This window comes from Danio aesculapii, chromosome 8 (assembly GCF_903798145.1).
Source record: "Danio aesculapii chromosome 8, fDanAes4.1, whole genome shotgun sequence".
Taxonomy (NCBI): domain Eukaryota; kingdom Metazoa; phylum Chordata; class Actinopteri; order Cypriniformes; family Danionidae; genus Danio; species Danio aesculapii.
Genome location: NC_079442.1, coordinates 23,251,705 through 23,270,294, shown reverse-complemented (window position 1 = coordinate 23,270,294; position 18,590 = coordinate 23,251,705). Strand labels below are relative to the sequence as shown.

Sequence of the window (18,590 nt, the reverse complement as noted above, 5' to 3'; positions counted from 1 at the left end):
AACAGCTGCACATATAACGTTGTATATAGTAATAAACATGTACATACACTTGTCAATCTGTATATTTGCACTCACTACTTACTTCTATTTTTAAAAATATATTTATTATCTGTTTTTGTCCTGTCTCTGTAATGCTGTTGCACTGTAGAATCTCTGTCACGAAAACAAATTCCTAGTATGTGTTGAACATACCTGGCAATAAAGCTCTTTCTGATTCTGAGAATGCAGATATGTATAAAAACTGATGTCTGTAAGTGATTTATGGCTCAGTACATGAGAGAAAAAATAACCAATGTAGAGAAAAACAGCTTTTATATCAATTATACACACATAATGTGTGTGTGTGTTATTGTAATTGAAATCAACAGACACAAATGAATAAATGCACAGCACTAATTACAATTAAAAGTGCTTTTTTAGGTTTTCTTTCCACCAGACTGAAATAATTATTTTAAAACACCATTAAAGCTTTCACAAGAAGATTTAAATGTCATAAATAGGTTTTGTTTTCATTTTTAAAACAAACGTCGGTTGTTTTCAGCTGGAATTAATATTTTATACCGCACAGCTGTTATACTAAAACATGTGGTAGGCGGGTCGCAGTGTGTGCGTGCGTGTGTGTGCGAACGTGTGTGTAACTGTAGTCTGTCAGTCGGGCTGTGTTTGCAGCCAGCGGCCAACCATCAGTGTAGCATGAAACGGCTATCTGTCTCTCAGAAACTATGCCACACAACCTAAAACTCCGGAATACCTTTTGCTGTCTACCCTTCAAGGCTACCAAGAAGATCATCTACCCAGACAGGCGCTTATACAGACGGAAAAGAGGGAGTGACGGTAATAAATGAGACATTTCTATCACCTCGCCATCCTGTTCAAACAGCACATCCTGTTAGCATTAGCGGTTAGCCTGTAAATTCACAACCATGCTGTGACAAACACAGCACGACGGTGATGAAAGTGGATGTCGCAGAGTGCGCAAAACTGTGACATTTTTGTGTTTAGGTTGATTTAATGTTGTTCAGGGTGTTGTGAGACATGTCACGTTTGTTGGGATGGTAGTTTAATCGCGCACTGGATAGCCCTGATGGGTTAATCAATATTTCCTATCTGGTAGATAATTTTGAGAAATACAGTTACATATTCTTGGTTAAGGTTCTACTGTTAGTAATTTCATTCAGGATTTCATTTGTTTTTAAACACTCATTCAGGTGTATCCGTTACAGTACTGAATAAACGGGGAACGTTAGTGTAGGCATCCTGTATGTGAGTGACAACAATGCTATGTATAGGCAGCTATTTATTCTTTCATGCAAGTGAATGGCTGTCAGCTCTTTGACAGTCGAAGTAAAACATAGGCAAATGTACTTAAAAGGGTAAATATTCTGTCATTACTTACCTTTCTCTTTTCCAAACCTGACTGACTTCTGTCAAACAAAAAGAGAAGATATTTTTTAAGAATGTTAAAAACTCATAGGATTTGTTTCGAACTATGGAAGTCAGTTGTTACAGCTTTTCAGATTTATTTCATAATATTTTCTTTAGTGTTTAACAGAAGGAAGAAAGTCCATAAATGTTTGGAACCACTTAAGAGTGAGTAAATTTTTTATTTATTTATTTATTTTTTTTGGGTGAATTATGTCTTTGCCTGTGCCTTCTGACGATGCATTATGGTCTTGTGAATTAAAACGACCAAAAGTTGCATTAAGATCTTGTGAAGCAAAACAATCTGTACAAGAACATTATTTTTCATTATTACTTTTTGATGAACTGCCTCAGCAAACAGTCCTGTATGCATTTACCCCAGTCTGGAGTGCAGGCTCCCTTTCATATAGTGACATATACAAGGAGAATTGTTATACAAGTGTACAAGTTTGTTTATTGTTTATTATAATTTATTTCAAACACTCAGCTGAAGTTATTTGGAACGTAAAAACAGAATAATGAATAGGTTATTATGTTTTCAGATGTAGCAGCACAACAGAAGCATTGATTACTTAGAATGTAATGTACAATATCTGTTAAATTGCAGAATGTTTCTCTTTAATTTCAGCTTGGCGCCGATTAAATCATCTGCAATCTTTTGTGTAGCTTGTTGGTGAACTATGGTTCTGTATAGCAGTGTTTCCCAACCCTTTTCCTGGAGGCACACCAACAGTACATATTTTGGATGTCTCCCTTACCTGACTAATTAACTTCAGGTTTTGGAGTCTCTTCTTATGTTCTAATTAGGTGATTGAGGTGTGTTTGATTAGGGAGACATTGAAAAGGAACAGGGTTGGGAAACACTGCTGTATAGTAATAGTAAACGTTGCTCCACCTGAAAGCAGTTGCTGGAGATTTGCAGCTGATTACAGAGCCGGCTTTACTGACGAAATGAGCATGAAAGTCGCCTTCGATTAATTGTCCTATACAGACAGTAGATGTCATATTACTTTCGTGTATGGTCAATTTTGAACGGAATGATTGCAAGTGACTAAGGGTCAATGTTACGACAAAAATCTCATATCACAGTATGTCTTTTCACATCCTGATAATGATATATATCACATATAGTACCATTTCTGTAAATTCAATTATATATATATATATATATATATATATATATATATATATATATATATATATATATATATATATATATATATATATATATATATATATAGATTATATATACATATACACATATACCACACACACACACACAGTTTCAGTCAGAATTATTAGCCCCACCTGTTTATTTTTTTCCCCAATTTCTGTTTAATAGAGAGAAATTTTTTTTTTCAACACATTTCTGAAACATAATAGTTTTAATAATTCATTTCTAATAACCGATTTATTTTATCGTTGCCAAGATGACCGTAAATAATATTTGACAAGATATTTTTCAAGACACTTCTATACAGCTTAAAGTGACATTAAAAGGTTTAACTAGGTTATTTAGGTTAACTAGGCAAGTTAGGGTAATTAGACAAGTTATTTTATAACGATCGTTTGTTCTGTAGACTATCGAAAACATATATAGCTTTAAGGAGCTAATCATTTTGACCTTTAAATGATTTTTAAAAAATTACTGCTTTTATTCTAGCCAAAATAAAACAAATAAGACTTTTTCTAGAAGAAAAAATATTATCAGACATTCAGTGAAAATTTCCCTGCTCTGTTAAACATCATATGGAAATTATTTTAAAAATAAAATAAAATTCATAGGGGGCTAATAATCCTATCTCTGCTAGGGGTGTAATGGATTACAGGTGATCTGTGATCCGTACGGTTCACAACCCACAGTTTGGAACGCATGTGACCTGCAGATTAATAACTTTTTTGAACTTGTTGGTTAATCCAACATTTATAACAATTGCAGAGAGATTGTCTTCCACATCATTCAAATTACGTGTGTGAAAGCATTTTGGCTTCCCTGTAAAATATAATTATGACGGAAAAAGTTGTGGTGGGACCTACCTAAACGCTTTCTTGGGTTAATAATTAAAAGTTTTCTGTCACTGTTTGTTTAGCCTGCATTAATGCGTTCAGTGTAAAGCTGCACAATTAAACATTAAAAGATTGTGATCTCATTTCAAACCTGCGCAAGATGAATGATAAATGATAATGATTTGCAAATGTTTATTAATCCTTCAAAGCGCTGCTTTCAAATCTGTATTTGATCGAGAGCGATTTAGTTTTTACACTTTTTCAGTTAGTTACAAACAAATAAATAGCACAAAGGTACTGGGAGAACAGTTTATAGTTAAGATATAAACACTATTTATGGTAAAGATTAAAATCACCGTTTAATAGAACTTGACGCTGTTGAATGTTGTAGCAATGATATTGTGTAACCAGTAGGTGGTGACAAACAACCATCAAAATGATGTCACTGAATAGGTTTTCAAAAATTATGCACCTGTAATGAAACATTAAGTTTTATTTGTGAATTGTTGAATCATTAATTGAAAATAAATATGATCTGTTGTACAAGATGTTAGATTTCTATATTTAGCATTATCAGCAACAGTAGCAAAGATAATTTTTCGAATTGATATTTTCCGTTTTTCAGCTGGTTCTTTCTTGATTTTTATTTTTGATAAAATTACAGATTCTAAGTTTTATTTGTTAAAACCAATGGTTTTTGCAGTGATATTTTTGTATAAATGTAAAGCCATTGACATTTGTTTCCTTCCTTTTTTGCTGATACAAAAAAATGTTCTTATTATCCATGACTCAAAATCCATAGTGTGATCTGAACCGTTAGATTTGTGATTTGTTACACCACTAATATCCGCTTGTTAAGTCGTGACATATAAAATACTGTTTTCGGACCAGCTGCTACTCATTTGCATTGAGAAAATATTGGACCCTGAAGCCACGTCACTTGACGTCACACTTAACAAGTGGATTGACATTGCAGATCTATATAAAGGTCTATTATTTCTTTTTTTTGACATTTTAAAGTAAATACTCAGAAATTTACTAATTCGTATCTGATCAGTCATATTTCTCACATTATTTAGGACTTCATGGCAAAACTTTTATTAAAAATGTAAAAATAAAAATAAATATTATATAAAAACAGAACACTATAAAAAACAAATGATTGCAGGTTCAACAATAAAAATAAATAAATATATATTGTTAAATAAAATGCAAAATATAAACATTGTACTTAAAAGATTGCTAACCTTTACCATTAACTTTTCAAGTTGCTGCTATCCATGTTTTTTATGCATCCCCGTAATGGCTTGTGATATTTGCTTTTTCTTGACAAAATGTGAATAAATAAATATAATCATGAGCTTGTAGATATGTTAAGGTAAGAAAACCTCACATTAGTTTGGATGCAAAGATATTTTCCTTCCCTTCTCTTTCCGTTTGTGGAAAAATGTTTTCTCGAACTATTTATCAGTTGCATCCAGGGAACAGGCCTTATGCAACAAGAATTACTCTCTCTTTTGCCGCTCTTGATCCTTGGCTTTAGCAGGACAGTCATCCCAAGTGAAGAAGTTGGAGGCCATCCTCTTTAAGATCTAATAAACCACCAAAAAGGCCTCCAAACAAAACACATTCCTAGAACTGAAGCAGTGGGAGGGTTTCAGTTGCAGTGTGTGTATGGGCTCACATATAGAAAAACTCAATGCCTGCTGAGATGTTTCATAGTGCTCGTGTGGGAAAATCATGCCCCAACCATGTTATTTGTACTTTATACATTCTCACTGGACATCATGATCCTTGGTGTGTTTGTCAGGTTCAAGGGTGCTTTTAGGTTTGTGTGTTGAAGCAAAATATGTTTAAGTATTTGTGAAAATGAATTTGAAATGATTGGTGTTTTGGAAGGAGGCGGTTTTGAATGCTAACACAACTAAAGGAAGGGCTCACTAATTTTATTGCGTTTGAAGATTGCCAACAGATGTTTTATTGGTGGTTTTGATCGAGCAAGATGTTGTTGAGACGTTTCACAGCGTTTGAAGTTCTTGTGCAACTGGAAGAGCGTTTCAGATAAAAGTTGAAGTGGAATAAAGGGATTTTAGGAACTGAACTGTGCTTTATTTCTTTATTTTTTTCTGCCTATGCACCATTTAGACATTTTTGGGTCAGGAAGTTAAAAAATACTTTTATTCGCCAAAGATGCATTTAATGAATACATTTGTGACATTTTAGAAGATTTTGATTTAGAACGTTCAAAAGAACCAGATTTTTTTTCTTTTTAAAAAGTATCAGTTTCTACGAAATATTAAGCAGCACAATGTTTTTCAACATCGAAATTATACAAAGTTTCTTAAAGGTTCAGGACACCCTGGAGTACTTTTGAAAAAATGAACAGATTTGTGTGTTGAGCATCAGTTAAGACAACGTTAGCACCTGTCAACTGTTAAAACTGGATAATTTGGAGCCTTTGTCAGCTAAATTCATCCTCCGGGTTTAAAATTTTTGGGGCAGGATCAAAATCTGTGACGTATCGCGAATCTGCGAGTGGAGTAGTGACGCGCTGGTTTCTCATTATTATTGCCAAGCTGTGACCCAATGACTGGGTGAGACCGCATCTGCACGGCACAGGTCGTATGTGTTTGTTTCCATGATCCAAGGGGTTTGTTGCATGTTTTTCCCGTGATTCTGCCAGGCCTGATACAGCAAAGCTGTTGGTTTGCAGCAAGCATTTTTGTCGGGAGAGCTGTTCGAGAATTGGAGAATGGTGGACTTTGTGTTTTATCAATTGAGTTTGTTACCATTCAGACATATCGCCTATACCCTTGCTGCCGTGTTTGCCTATGTTCAAAATCCTCCAGATTACCGGCATCGATAATAATGGTTGAAATTTGACAGGGCAAATGGACCTGCTGCACTGCTATCCACTGTGTCTGCATTCAGAACCGGGATTTAGGAGGAGAGAAGTCCTCCTCATTTATAGTGTTTATATAAACATGATTACATTTATAAACATGATCATTTATAATGATATAACAAATTGTGGTTATGTTTATATGAAATTACGAATAACAAATGTAGCAGGTCATTAAATTACTTGCTGTTTATTTCTTTGCATTTTAATTTTCTAAGTTATAAAATCATGGGTCTCCTCACGGTTTGTCTCATTTTGTGAGCCGACTGACAGTTGTTCGCTGACTTCGCTCCCCTATTTTTCTTTTGCTTTGCCGGCCACACCCACTCTTCCCTCTGCTCGCAATGATCTGTGCCCATTATGAAGCATATTTTTAAAATTCTGAGTTAGACTTAAACCGAAAGAGGGGGGTTTCATGTCCCTTTAAGCGGTGAATCGGCACATTAGAAGCATTTCTGATGGATCTGATGGATGGACATTGTAGAAGACTGCAGAAGTGATGCTGAAAATTTTGCTTTGCAATCAAAGAAATAAATTGCATTTTATTTACATATTAAAATATATAATTTAAAACTGTTGTAATGTTTATAATAAAGTTTTAGTGGATTTTGATCAATAACGCTACATTTTTAGTGAACAATAAAGACTTATATAAAACAATTTTAAAGAAAAAAATGTAGCTGACTCCCCAAAGTATACTTTAGTTCTTTCTTGAATTTTTTTTTTGCATTGTCTGAGCAGTTGTGGAACTCCAGTGAACCTTTTGACATTCATATTTGATGTTTACTATTAATGTTTTAATGTAAGATTATTAATAGTAAAGATTTTGGTCCAGTGAGTTTCATGGTGGGGCTTTGTTTACAAATTGAAAGTGCTTGTGGCTGGTACATTAAAGTTTCAGCATCACACATTCATGCTGTACATTTATAATATTTATAGTACATGATCATATTGTTTATTATTCTACATTCTGACCACATTAAGTACCACAGCTTAATCCCCCTCTCTTTTCCACTATGCTACCCAAATACAAACTGCCCGACCACACCGGGCAGGACTCCAAGACCCCCATCACGCTCTGATGAAGAGGACTAAACAAATAGGGCCATCCCAGTGCTCCTGTCGCTAACTCCGCTGAGAAAAGAGAAAGAACAAAGAGCCCAAACAAAGATAGACACAGAAGTCAATTCTCAGCACATTGACACCTTTTATTGGCCGTTTTGGCTGTGATTGCCCAGTTACTGAAGGCCTGAAACTAGATCTACATGATTCTGAATAAACTGAGAGTCACTTTTTAGAGACCATGACTCTCCCACGATTCTGAATAAAATGTTTATTTAATACAGTGACTCATTTGCTGGGGTCAGTCTAGTGTTGTCAAAAATATCAAGTTCAGTAATAATTGGTACTAAAATATCCAATTCCTGCTAACCTTTGACCACTGTTGGGCACATTCTTAAACGCCTCCGGTTGACCATTGTGTTCACGTTCTCAACAGATATGACTGTCAGGGATAGGGGTGTGACAATAACCGCATCACCGCCTTACCGCCATAATGAGATGTCAACCGCGGTGATGTGGTTATTACCGTCATCACCGCCCATTTTAGTTTATTATTTATTTTTGCTTGAATCTTTCAGGATTGAAAAACAGAATAAACTAAATAAAAGGAATAAAAGGCCTGACCTAAGTATTTTCCACGTAAATTACAAATTTAGATTACAAAACGAAAACACTGAATCCTTTTTAATAACCAGCATGGGCTGTTTTTATTTTAAGCTTATTTTAATGAAGCAGGCCTACTAACTCAAATCAATCGCTCCACAGAAATAAGCATTTTTAACGCACCGCTGTAATTTCTATATCCCAATTCCTTTATCAACATGTTTAATACAAGTCATTATTTTAAAGATTATGACTTGAGAATATGATTTTACCTCAGCGCTGCACTTTTCTCCTTCGCCCTCGCGCTGAGTTTAGATGACGGAGTGTTGTGAAGTAGTTAAACTCTCCTCAGTTTAATTTACAGTGTCAAACTGGCACAGGAATATCAGTATATTTATATAGGCTTTGCTAAAATGCTGGTTAAATGTAGGTCTTTTTTTACAGAAGCTATACAGAAGCGCGAGCTGCGACCACGGTGATGAGTCAACAATCGCATATTTTGACTTAAAGTAGGCTATAGGCTATAGCATATAATTGTCTATATATATATAATATATATATCATATATAATATAAATGTCTATAAGCATATAGACATTTATAAAAACATGTAGCTAATATATCACATGGGCTTGTGTAGCAGCAATTATAGTAGAGCATTAATTAAACTGCACAGTTGTGTAGCGGATGGGGACGCACAAAAATACACAATTCATATATTTTCGTCGGAAGAAAAATATTCTTTGAACGAATTTTGTTTTGTACAATTTGTATCTTAGTTTTTGTCGGTCAGTTATTTACAAAATAAACAAGAATAACTAATAAACTTTGAGGTGAAGCGATGTGCCTCAGGGTCCGCTATATGCCGCGGCCAAAACACAAACCGGTCAAATACAACTGTAATATAAATAAAATAAAAGTGAAATATTCAGTTTCGAATATTTAATCTTTGTTAACTGTATGATCAAAAATAAAAGAGCAGCCTAAATATCACTCTTTATGACAAACATCCATTGATCGGCCTGTTTCGCTATATTTAATCAGAGTGTTTGAACTTTTTGATATTTAGGCAAAGTGGTCTGCATAACCAATGATTGAACTTATCCACCTGCGACCCACCCATAATTAAACATCATGTAGGCGAGCTGGCTTTTTGATTACCTGAACCGTGTATTAACGGCTGCACCAGCATAAGTATCTGCGTATTAATAACAGCACCAGCAGATATAAGAGAGTTTATTAAAAAGCCTATATTAATATACTGATATTCCTGTGCCAGTTTGATAGTTTAACTACTTCACAACACTCCGTCACCTGAACTCAGCGTGAGGGCGAAGGAGAAAAATGCAGCGCTGAGGTAAAATCATATTCTCAATCTCAAGTCATAATCTTTAAAATAATGACTTGTATTCAAAATGTTGATAAAGGGATTGGGATATAGAAATTACAGCAGTGCGTTAAAAATGCTTATTTTCTGTTGAGCGATTTCATATATATATATATATATATATATATATATATATATATATATATATATATATATACACACACACATATACATGGTTTCCGCTACATTCATTCTTCCATGGCGGGGCGCCACGCCAGGATTCATCCCGCCACGGGTACATTACAGCTGCTCATTCAAAACATTTTATTATTTTAATAGCGGGTGATAATCACACCAAAACGTATTGAAGGGTAAGTGAGTTATAACAGCGAGAACTTTTCTGTAACCGTAGTAGTGCTGTGCGTCTTTTTTTAACCCTTTAAGGTTACGTGCTGACTGACTGACTGACTGTGACAGGTGCGTGATGCGTGAGGCCAGCAAACACGACGCCATTTTACTTTATTTCAGGACGCATTAATAGCGGAGGAATTCATAAATATTCCTAGAAAATCTAATAAATGCTGGAGACATACTCGTTACATAAACGCACTAAATCGCACCTCAGCAACGTTTATTTGAGAGCGCACAAGAAGATCTGCGCGCTCTTAAAGCGGCTTATATTTGAAGGGGAGGCAAGAAGTTTTGGGCACGAGCAGAAAAAAAAATCGGCGCGCAAGCAGAGATCCGCATACTGTAGGCTATTATATAAATGGGATCTCGACTTCTAATACTTCGCTCACGACATTTGTCATTGAAATAACACCACAGGTAGTTAGTATCTGTGTAAAAAAGGCCTGCCGCCACAGCTGGAAAAAATCCTAGAGGAAACATATATATGCGTGGTTAACCGACATACCGCATGATTTCTTGCTTCATCACCGCGGTAACAGAAAATCTGTTACCGTCACAGCCCTAGTCAGGGATCAGTTGATCCATCTGAGGATCGCTTATATGTCAGCTTATAGACAGATCAGCTGATTGATGCAGCTTTGAAATGCTCCAGTGTGTGTGTATCTTTGTTTGCACTTGATTAACCATGGTAAAAAGTGGTAATCCGATGACCTTCACTGCCAAACCCAGTCATACCTGTTCATATCTGCACATGAATGCAATAGCCAGTCAGCGGTGTTTAAGAACACACCCAACAGTCCTCAAATATTTGGTACTGAACTCTGTCCTTTTGACAGCCCTAGTTCAAACTGCACAGTATTTTTGTAAATTATGATTATAGATCAATAGGTCTTCCTCTCTTATTTCCAACCAATCATTGCTTGCCGTCTTTAACGATGTGTTCGAAGACAGATCTAGTAGTGTGTTTTTTGTCATCAAGTAAAGCTCCACAAATCGGTTCTTTATCTCATAATTCCATAATGTATGATGTTCCATGATTCTAAAATGATTGATTCTTGTTTCTCATGTTGTCTTTATGGATTACCACAAAATGTTTATAAAATGGACTGGAAGAGGTGTGTGAGAGCGCGGTTGAGTTGGTTATACTTGTAGTTTGAGTGCAAAACTGAAGATGCGACATCACTGCGTCATATGGATTTATTAATCATTCTTTTTAATGAAAGCAAACTGTCATAGTTTAAAGATACAAACCCTTTGCTGCATGTCAGCTGCACCCTCAGCAAACTTCCTAAAACCTGCAGCACGAGGACTTTAATGATAAATAAAAAATATTTAACTGTGTTAGGGTTGCACAGTTTACCGCTACATTGGTAGCACCGCGATACTATGGCTCCAAAATACTGGCGGTGCCACTGTAGTTTGTAAATGGTAGTAGAAAGTGTGGCTCTTTGTAAACAATACAATGCCATTTGGTAGTAAAAGCTGAGCTCAGAATCTATTAAAAATGGAATCGCAATGCATTCAGAAATTATCATTATCAATTAAGAATAATTATTCCATTCACAATGCATTGATTTATTTTCACAGCCTTAAAACGCACTATATTTTGAGCACTGTCAATGACATCAATGTTTATATCTCAACTATAAATTCAAAGGCAGCTTTGAATGCTTGTTGGGATTAGTCAAAACAAGCAAATACTATGGAAGACAATGGCTAACGTTTTCCAGCTTCCTTGAAAAATATCTTTAGTATTCAACAGAATAAAGAAAGTCATGCAGTTGAGTAAAATGTCAGAATTTTCAGTTTTTTTGTGTGAACTATCCCTTTAAGTTTGAAATGGAATGTATTTATTTGACAGGGACATCCACAACAACACATTGACCTTAACAAGGAAATATGTTTTGTGGCAGGCTTTAGCAAAAACTGCTAAGTATAAATGGCTTTAACCAAAACAAAACGGTAATTATGAATTGAAACGATATAATGTTGAATCGCGATAAAAATTATGTCAATAACAATGATATCCTCTGGACTTTTTTACTCTATATTGATCTAAGACAGTAGAAATGTGCTACAATGGGAATCTAAAAGTGTGTTGAAATTAGAGATGTACCGAATTTTCAGCCACTGAAAATTTATCGGCTGTTATCCCAATATGTTTTAGAATATGTCATCCCATTTAATGGACCCTCTAATTTTTGTGGCTTCGGTCATTGCTTGGGTATTGTTTTAAATCTAGAAGCATTAAGAACATATATCAAAATATCATTATTATTCAATATGGAAAATAATTATCGAGATTAAATTTTTGCCATATCGCCCAGCTCTAATTGTACATTATGGAGGCTACTAATTTTTAAGGATTGATTTAGATATCCTGATTTTTTTATTTATTTTTTTATAAAAAAAATTTCGGGGTTTTCACCTTTGATTGATAGGACAGTAGAGAGTATTGACAGGAAAGTGTGGAGAGCAGAGAGAGGGGAAGGATCAGCATAGTACCCCGAGGTGGGAATCAAACTCAAGTCGCCGCGAGCACCGGAGTGCATGTGTCGACGCACTAACCACTACACCACTGGCGCTATCCTGATTTGCTATTGATTGGCAAGCTCTCATTTGAGATGAAATTAATTAATGGCTTTAGAGAACTGAATCAATCACATTTTATTAATATTTTAAATAGATAAAAAAAAATTAAGCCCTCATTCTTATCCTGAAAGTTCATGTCACATGTGTCTTTTTTAACAAGCAAGGGTCCACAGTCTTATGATGACCTCACTGTAGTAATAAATCATGTGTGTTACACATGTAGCACACACCTCATAATGTGACCTCATCCTGCACGTTCCTGACAGCAAACTTTTCGTACGGTCAAGAGGTAAAGAGAGCATAGGAAAAAACCTCCAGCTCCACATATGCTTCCTTTTATTTTATTCAGGCCTTGAAGCCTTGGCCTACTAGGTAATAGATGTATTTTGCTATCAGTATGTGATACACTCTGCAGGGGAGTGTGAAAGTGCGCATCTGTTTCTCTGTATGTGAGCAAACTTCTCTCGCATGAGTCATATTTGAGGGCTTGTGTTAGTGTTGAGTCTCTGTCAGCAGCTCTTTATGCTCACTCTATAGCAGAGGTCAGCTTGAGGTTAAATCCAGGAGCCACACTGTACTTATTCATAATACTGATACTGGTTTCATTTTTTGCTTTCCATTTCCAGTAAGTCATTTAGCTGGCCCTGTTATCTTGGGATGAGACAACGTTATGCTATTTCTTTTTTCACAAAAATGATTTATTCTATTCACAGTGGACTAGGATCATCATTAGGGCTGTGCGACATGGGCAAAAGAAACCTATCACGATTTTCTTGAACAATATTGCGATTTTACATTTTTCGAAATCTTATTTATTAATTTTTTTAATCATGATTTTGTCACAGACAAACTGAATCTGTGTTTACATAATGGTGTAGCGGACGGGCCTACAGGGCACGCACCGCAGGGAGGCCCCGGAAAATTAGCTCTTCAGTTCGCGATCGCCGTCCACTCCCTCACCCCCCCACACTTTTCACCTAGGGCCCCTGTCAATAAGCCCTGGCGGATTTTGCTCTACGCCACTGTGTTTACAGTGTGAATCTGATACATTTCAAAAGAAAAAGCAATTAGATTTTTATTAAAGCCCTGTAACATGTCTCTAAAACAGACATAAAATAAAAATCACTTAGTAAAGCTGTAACTAATTGTCTCTAGAACAGACCTATGGCAAAACAAATGTGTGTGTGTGTGTGTGTGTATCAGAAGTGGTTGCGTGTGTGTTCTCAGATGCTTAGATCTTTGTGACGCTGCCGTGAAATAAGCCATTCACATATCGCGCCTCTTGCGTGTGGCCGTGCACAAGTCGATTATTTCCAATGGAGCCGCGTGGATTGCATGCACATTGAGAGTGGCAAGAACCCAGTCTCACACCCAGCTGACAACAACTCTTAAATGTAACTTTTCAGAATGCCGCACTGCTTAGTCACTTAACAAGAACTGACGATCAACTTCATACTTTCTATGGAATACACACATTTCGGTTACCTCTGACAAACACAAGATACCCGAACACCAAGTGCTTTTTAATTCTCTTCATATTTAAAACTTGTATCAGAGCTGCAGCAATGTTTTGTTAGTTTGTCATCCTCTGAGAAATAGTTGATGGTCGTCGAGCAGTGACAAAGGAGCGACAGCAAAGCACATTGAAAATGCTGAAGGAAGCGATTCTCACTCACGATTTCCATGCACTTTTAGACGCACTATATGACTGATGGCAAATTACCTGGTTCTGCTATGCATCAGACTTCCTGTATCCAGAGTAATGGCCAGTTTCCACTAAGTGGTATGGTACGGTTCGGTTCGTTATGCTTTTATGCCTGTTTCTACTGTCAAAAGGTACCTGAAAGTGAACCATACTGTACCACTTTTTGGGCAATCTTTGCAAAGGGTACCAAAGGGTGGAGCTAGACGTGCAGCTAAACGCTATTGGTTTACAGAGAAGCATGACATGTGTGAAAACAAAGAAAACCGCCATTTTTAAAAACACAGCCGAGACATTACATCGCAATACTCTGTGCATATATTAATGATAGAGATGCTCCGATCAGCATTTTTGGGCCTGATCACCAATTACCGGTCACCAAAATCATGATCTGCTGATTGCTGATCACTGCCGATCACATAATGGCAGGTGAATGGGAATCTTTTATCTATAATTTAGCAGAGTTTGCACCATTTGTAGAAATGAAACTAACTCTAAATTAACTATATTGAAAAAAAAAACAGTAGAAATAGGCTACAGTCAAGAACTTGTCCACCAAGTGTTTATTTTAGAAAATGAGAACTTAAGGCTACTGTAGGCCATCTTTTCCAAATAAGGCAGAGTAACTTAAAATTATTCCAAACAAAGAGGGGTCAGGCACACCAACACACATCAGATCAGCTTAATAGGATGTAGCCTCTTAATACACTGATTACATTTTATAATTGGCAGCAAAATGTAAAACTACACCAAAACTGGCTACTGCCACCAAGGATAAAACTATTTGTATAAGTGTTTTTTTCTGTTATTATTATGAACCAGAAGCCAACTACATCAGATCAAAAAAAAATAATAATGTAGTAAGCTACTGTAAGACAATGCCTTCCTTTCTAAATAACAAGGCAGAGAAACAAGGAGGAACAACTAGATGAACTAGTATCTAATAAGATGAGCTAGTGTCTAATGAGTAAGCACTAGTATATTTTTAAAAGTTATAGTATCTAAAGAATAGGCACTAATGAATAAGCACTAGTATCTAATGAATAAGTACTAGTACTTAATGGAAAAGATACTAGTATCTAAAAATAAGCACACGTAAAATAAAAATAGATACTAGTACGGGTTATAGATTAAATGTTAAAACGGCTTGCCATACATGCACAGCAAGCTGGAGGGTGTGTGCCACACACACACGACAGGCCAGGCAGGGAAATCTGCATCTCGCATTGTTTCTTTGTTATTGTCTGTTACAATTGCATGGATTTTTTTTACTCTTTGGATCCCCCGTGACTGAAACATGCCGCTAAATGCGTTCACCAAAGCCTCTGCAGAATGTGACCCTGTGAAATTCTGACAGTGTAGCACAATATTGTGTCTTTCGAAGTTTGAGTCAATAAAGTGTGCTGTTAAGCTTAGCAGGGACATTGGACAGGCGTCTGCCCTCCATCACAGGTTGTTCGTCGAGGCAAATGAATTCCATGATTCTGAACGCGATGTCTTTCCACCTCGTATTATCCCTGATGTATGGTTTATGTTGTTTAATCATACTTCTCATACTCAGCATATTCAGTTGTATGGCGGGATCTAAAATGCCTAATCATGTTAGTGGTGTTAAAATGCCGTTTCTTGCTTCCACCTCGAGGGATTTTATCACTACATACATTGCAAACGTCTAACTTTACATCTTTATTGGACACTTTGAAAAGACGGGGTAACTCATGTTGCCACTGGTAAGCTCCGCTCTGTTTTGCTGTTTATCCGTGCATGCACGTGTGAAAAAGTCATGCGAGTAATTTACGTCAAGTGATCGGCTTTTTTGATCGGCGCTTTTGGGGTTAGCCGATCAAGCTATTTTTCGCCAATATCGGCCGATCGCGATCAGTGGTCGATCAATAGGAGCATCACTAATTAATGAGCCATGATTGACCTGAGCTCAGACAAACCTTGTCATTGTCTTGATGTACAGCCACAAAGCCAAGAAGAACAAAATCTGCCATGTCCTGTTTTTGTTTTACGAGGCAGTCTAAGTGCGAGTGGTTTCTCTTTCTCCAGGGAGCTCGTGATCGTTCATGTGCGCATCTATATTTGAAATGACGAACTTCTTGAGTTGATGATAATAACATGCGCGTGATTATTGAAATGCTTCTGACATCCTATCCTTTCAGAAATGGACAAACGCGAGAGTGATGCACAAAAAACAAAGGAGAAGCCCAAAAAAACGAAGGAGCGAATGATTCTTTCACCAACCTAATACATGATCAAACTGCCATGTTAACTTTTATCATCGCCTTTTGGACTATTATGAACTCGAAATGACGGACTTACTTTCTAACAGAGGTTACATGTACTGGTGAAGATTAAAGATACAGATGAGAGGTTTGCTCTGATTGTAGGCCCAAATAAGGACTAAATGTATGCTGTGTGTAGTTTTTCTGTAATTGGTAACATATTGGAGACTGTAAGGCTCTGTATGTGTTCATATATGTTGCATTTATTTATTTCATATAATTATGTTAATAAATTTTTTTTTTATTAATAAAGGCGTTACAGTAGGCTATTTCGCACTGTCATAAGCAAATCATGTTCATAGAACAGTTAGTAATGAACATTTATACACAAGTATTTATGTCTATAAAGCATCTGTTATGTGAAGTGCTTCATGAAAACGACCTGTACAGCTTTGAACGAGATTTACTCGAGTGAGAATGACGTTGACTGAAACTTTCTGTCGTACACCACGCCACCCTTGGTACCCTTTAGGCAGTGGAAACGCAAGCTTGATAAAGGTGACCCGTACTGTACCAGTTAGTAGAAACTTAATCCCATACCACAGATGTTGACTTTCTTGGCATAATGTCCGCCTGTGCTGAATTCATCATCCCTGTACACAGGCTATTCAGCCTCCTGTTCTCGTGCTGTTTAAACACATGTTTTTATGTGGAGTTTATTTACATTGGCATCCTCTAGCAATAAAACAAATGAATTTATTTCTAAAAATCAATTCAAAGATATATTTTTTCTTTGAAGATACAGGACTTATGTTAATTATTTAATATTTAATATTAATTTTGCAATAAAACCAACAAATATTCTGATATAACTTTAAATCCATATCTTAAAAGTAAATATTAGCCTTTAAAGCACCACATCACATTTTAGCCAGTGTAGCCTGTAAAAAGTGCATTAGTTTCATTATATGTGCTGGGAAAAGAAATGCAATTAAGCAAGCCAATACAGTCTTTTCCTTAGTCACAAATGTGTCCGGTATTGTTAAAAGGAGTGAGTTCCAAGTCTGTGCCTGAAGATTGGGTGGGATTCTGCAGTTCTGAAGTGTAAATCGGGTGTGAGAACAGCAAAGTGCTTAGTCTTGTTGGCATGTTGAGGGTGTAACGGGTCATGTGTCATGGCTGGTCAGTATCATAATTCTACACTTAAATGTTGGAGATGATTTGTATTTTTATTTTATCTTTTTTTTTTTAAAAGCATGATGGTAAAACACGAATGCGGTCATAATAATGACAAAAAAATAATAATTTGTGGATCTCCTTACTTGCGGGTGCAACTGAGGCTGGTGTATTCTAGGAAATTTTCTTACCCCTTGGTTTCGAGTGTGGTCCTGAAAAATCTTTGTTTGAAGGGGTGTATACCCCTTGCCCTTAGCCCTACGCCTTCAAGCTAAAGAGAATTGGGACACCACCACCCCTTCATGTGAATGCGCAAAACGAGGGGTAGAGGTAAGGGGAAGGGCTAAGGGGTAGAATTGGGATTGGACCTAACACTGAAATTTGGAAAAACTGCACACTTGTGCGATATTATTTAATTATTTATATTTATTTTTGCTTTAATAATTCTACCTCAACTATTTTAATTGGCTTCATCATGAAGGGAACACTTAGACGCAACTTTTTTTTTTTTCACAAAATGTTTGACATAATAGATAATGGCTGTTTCGCGTTCTTGTGGAGACCGTTCTTGACAGGTTACCTTGGAAGAATGAACTCGAGAGACTGCGAAAACACCGAACGCGTTTTGTGAGAAATAAGATGCTGCATTCTTCCTGATGGTCACATGACCTTCGTGTGTTTTTAACAGAAAATTATTTAAACATTACAGCATTCATACAACGATTTATTGTTTTTCCCTTTTTCAATATATATAACTTGCACAAAAACCTTACAAATATACTTTGCACAATACAAATAAAACAGATTTTAATAGGAATTTCTGCAAATAAACAACCTTAATGTGTTTATGCCTTAGGTTGTCATGTTAATCTTTACTTTCACTGTCTCGTTTAGGGAAACTCCTGAAATTAATAAGTTATTTCTCTCAACTTGAATAATAAACAGGTATAAAACACTGCACTTCCCACCTCCTGTATTCAGAATCAGCCTGCAATGTCTTCTGGGACTTCTAGAGCGAGTTCGGTGCTTAAGTCTGCATCCATGCACCCTCGATATCAAGAACACATCCGGGAACTTTCACGCGTACTCCGTTATTGCGGTCTTGAGTTTTGGAACTGAACTTTGGCGGTTGATGGTGATGTTACACGAGGACACAGGA

At 36.3% G+C, this 18,590-nt stretch overlaps 1 pseudogene; it reads left to right on the top strand.

Annotated features, from left to right (window-relative positions):
* Positions 1-651: 651 nt before the first annotated feature.
* Positions 652-18,590, top strand: part of LOC130234046 (cytospin-A-like) — a 34,768-nt pseudogene continuing 16,829 nt past the window's right edge.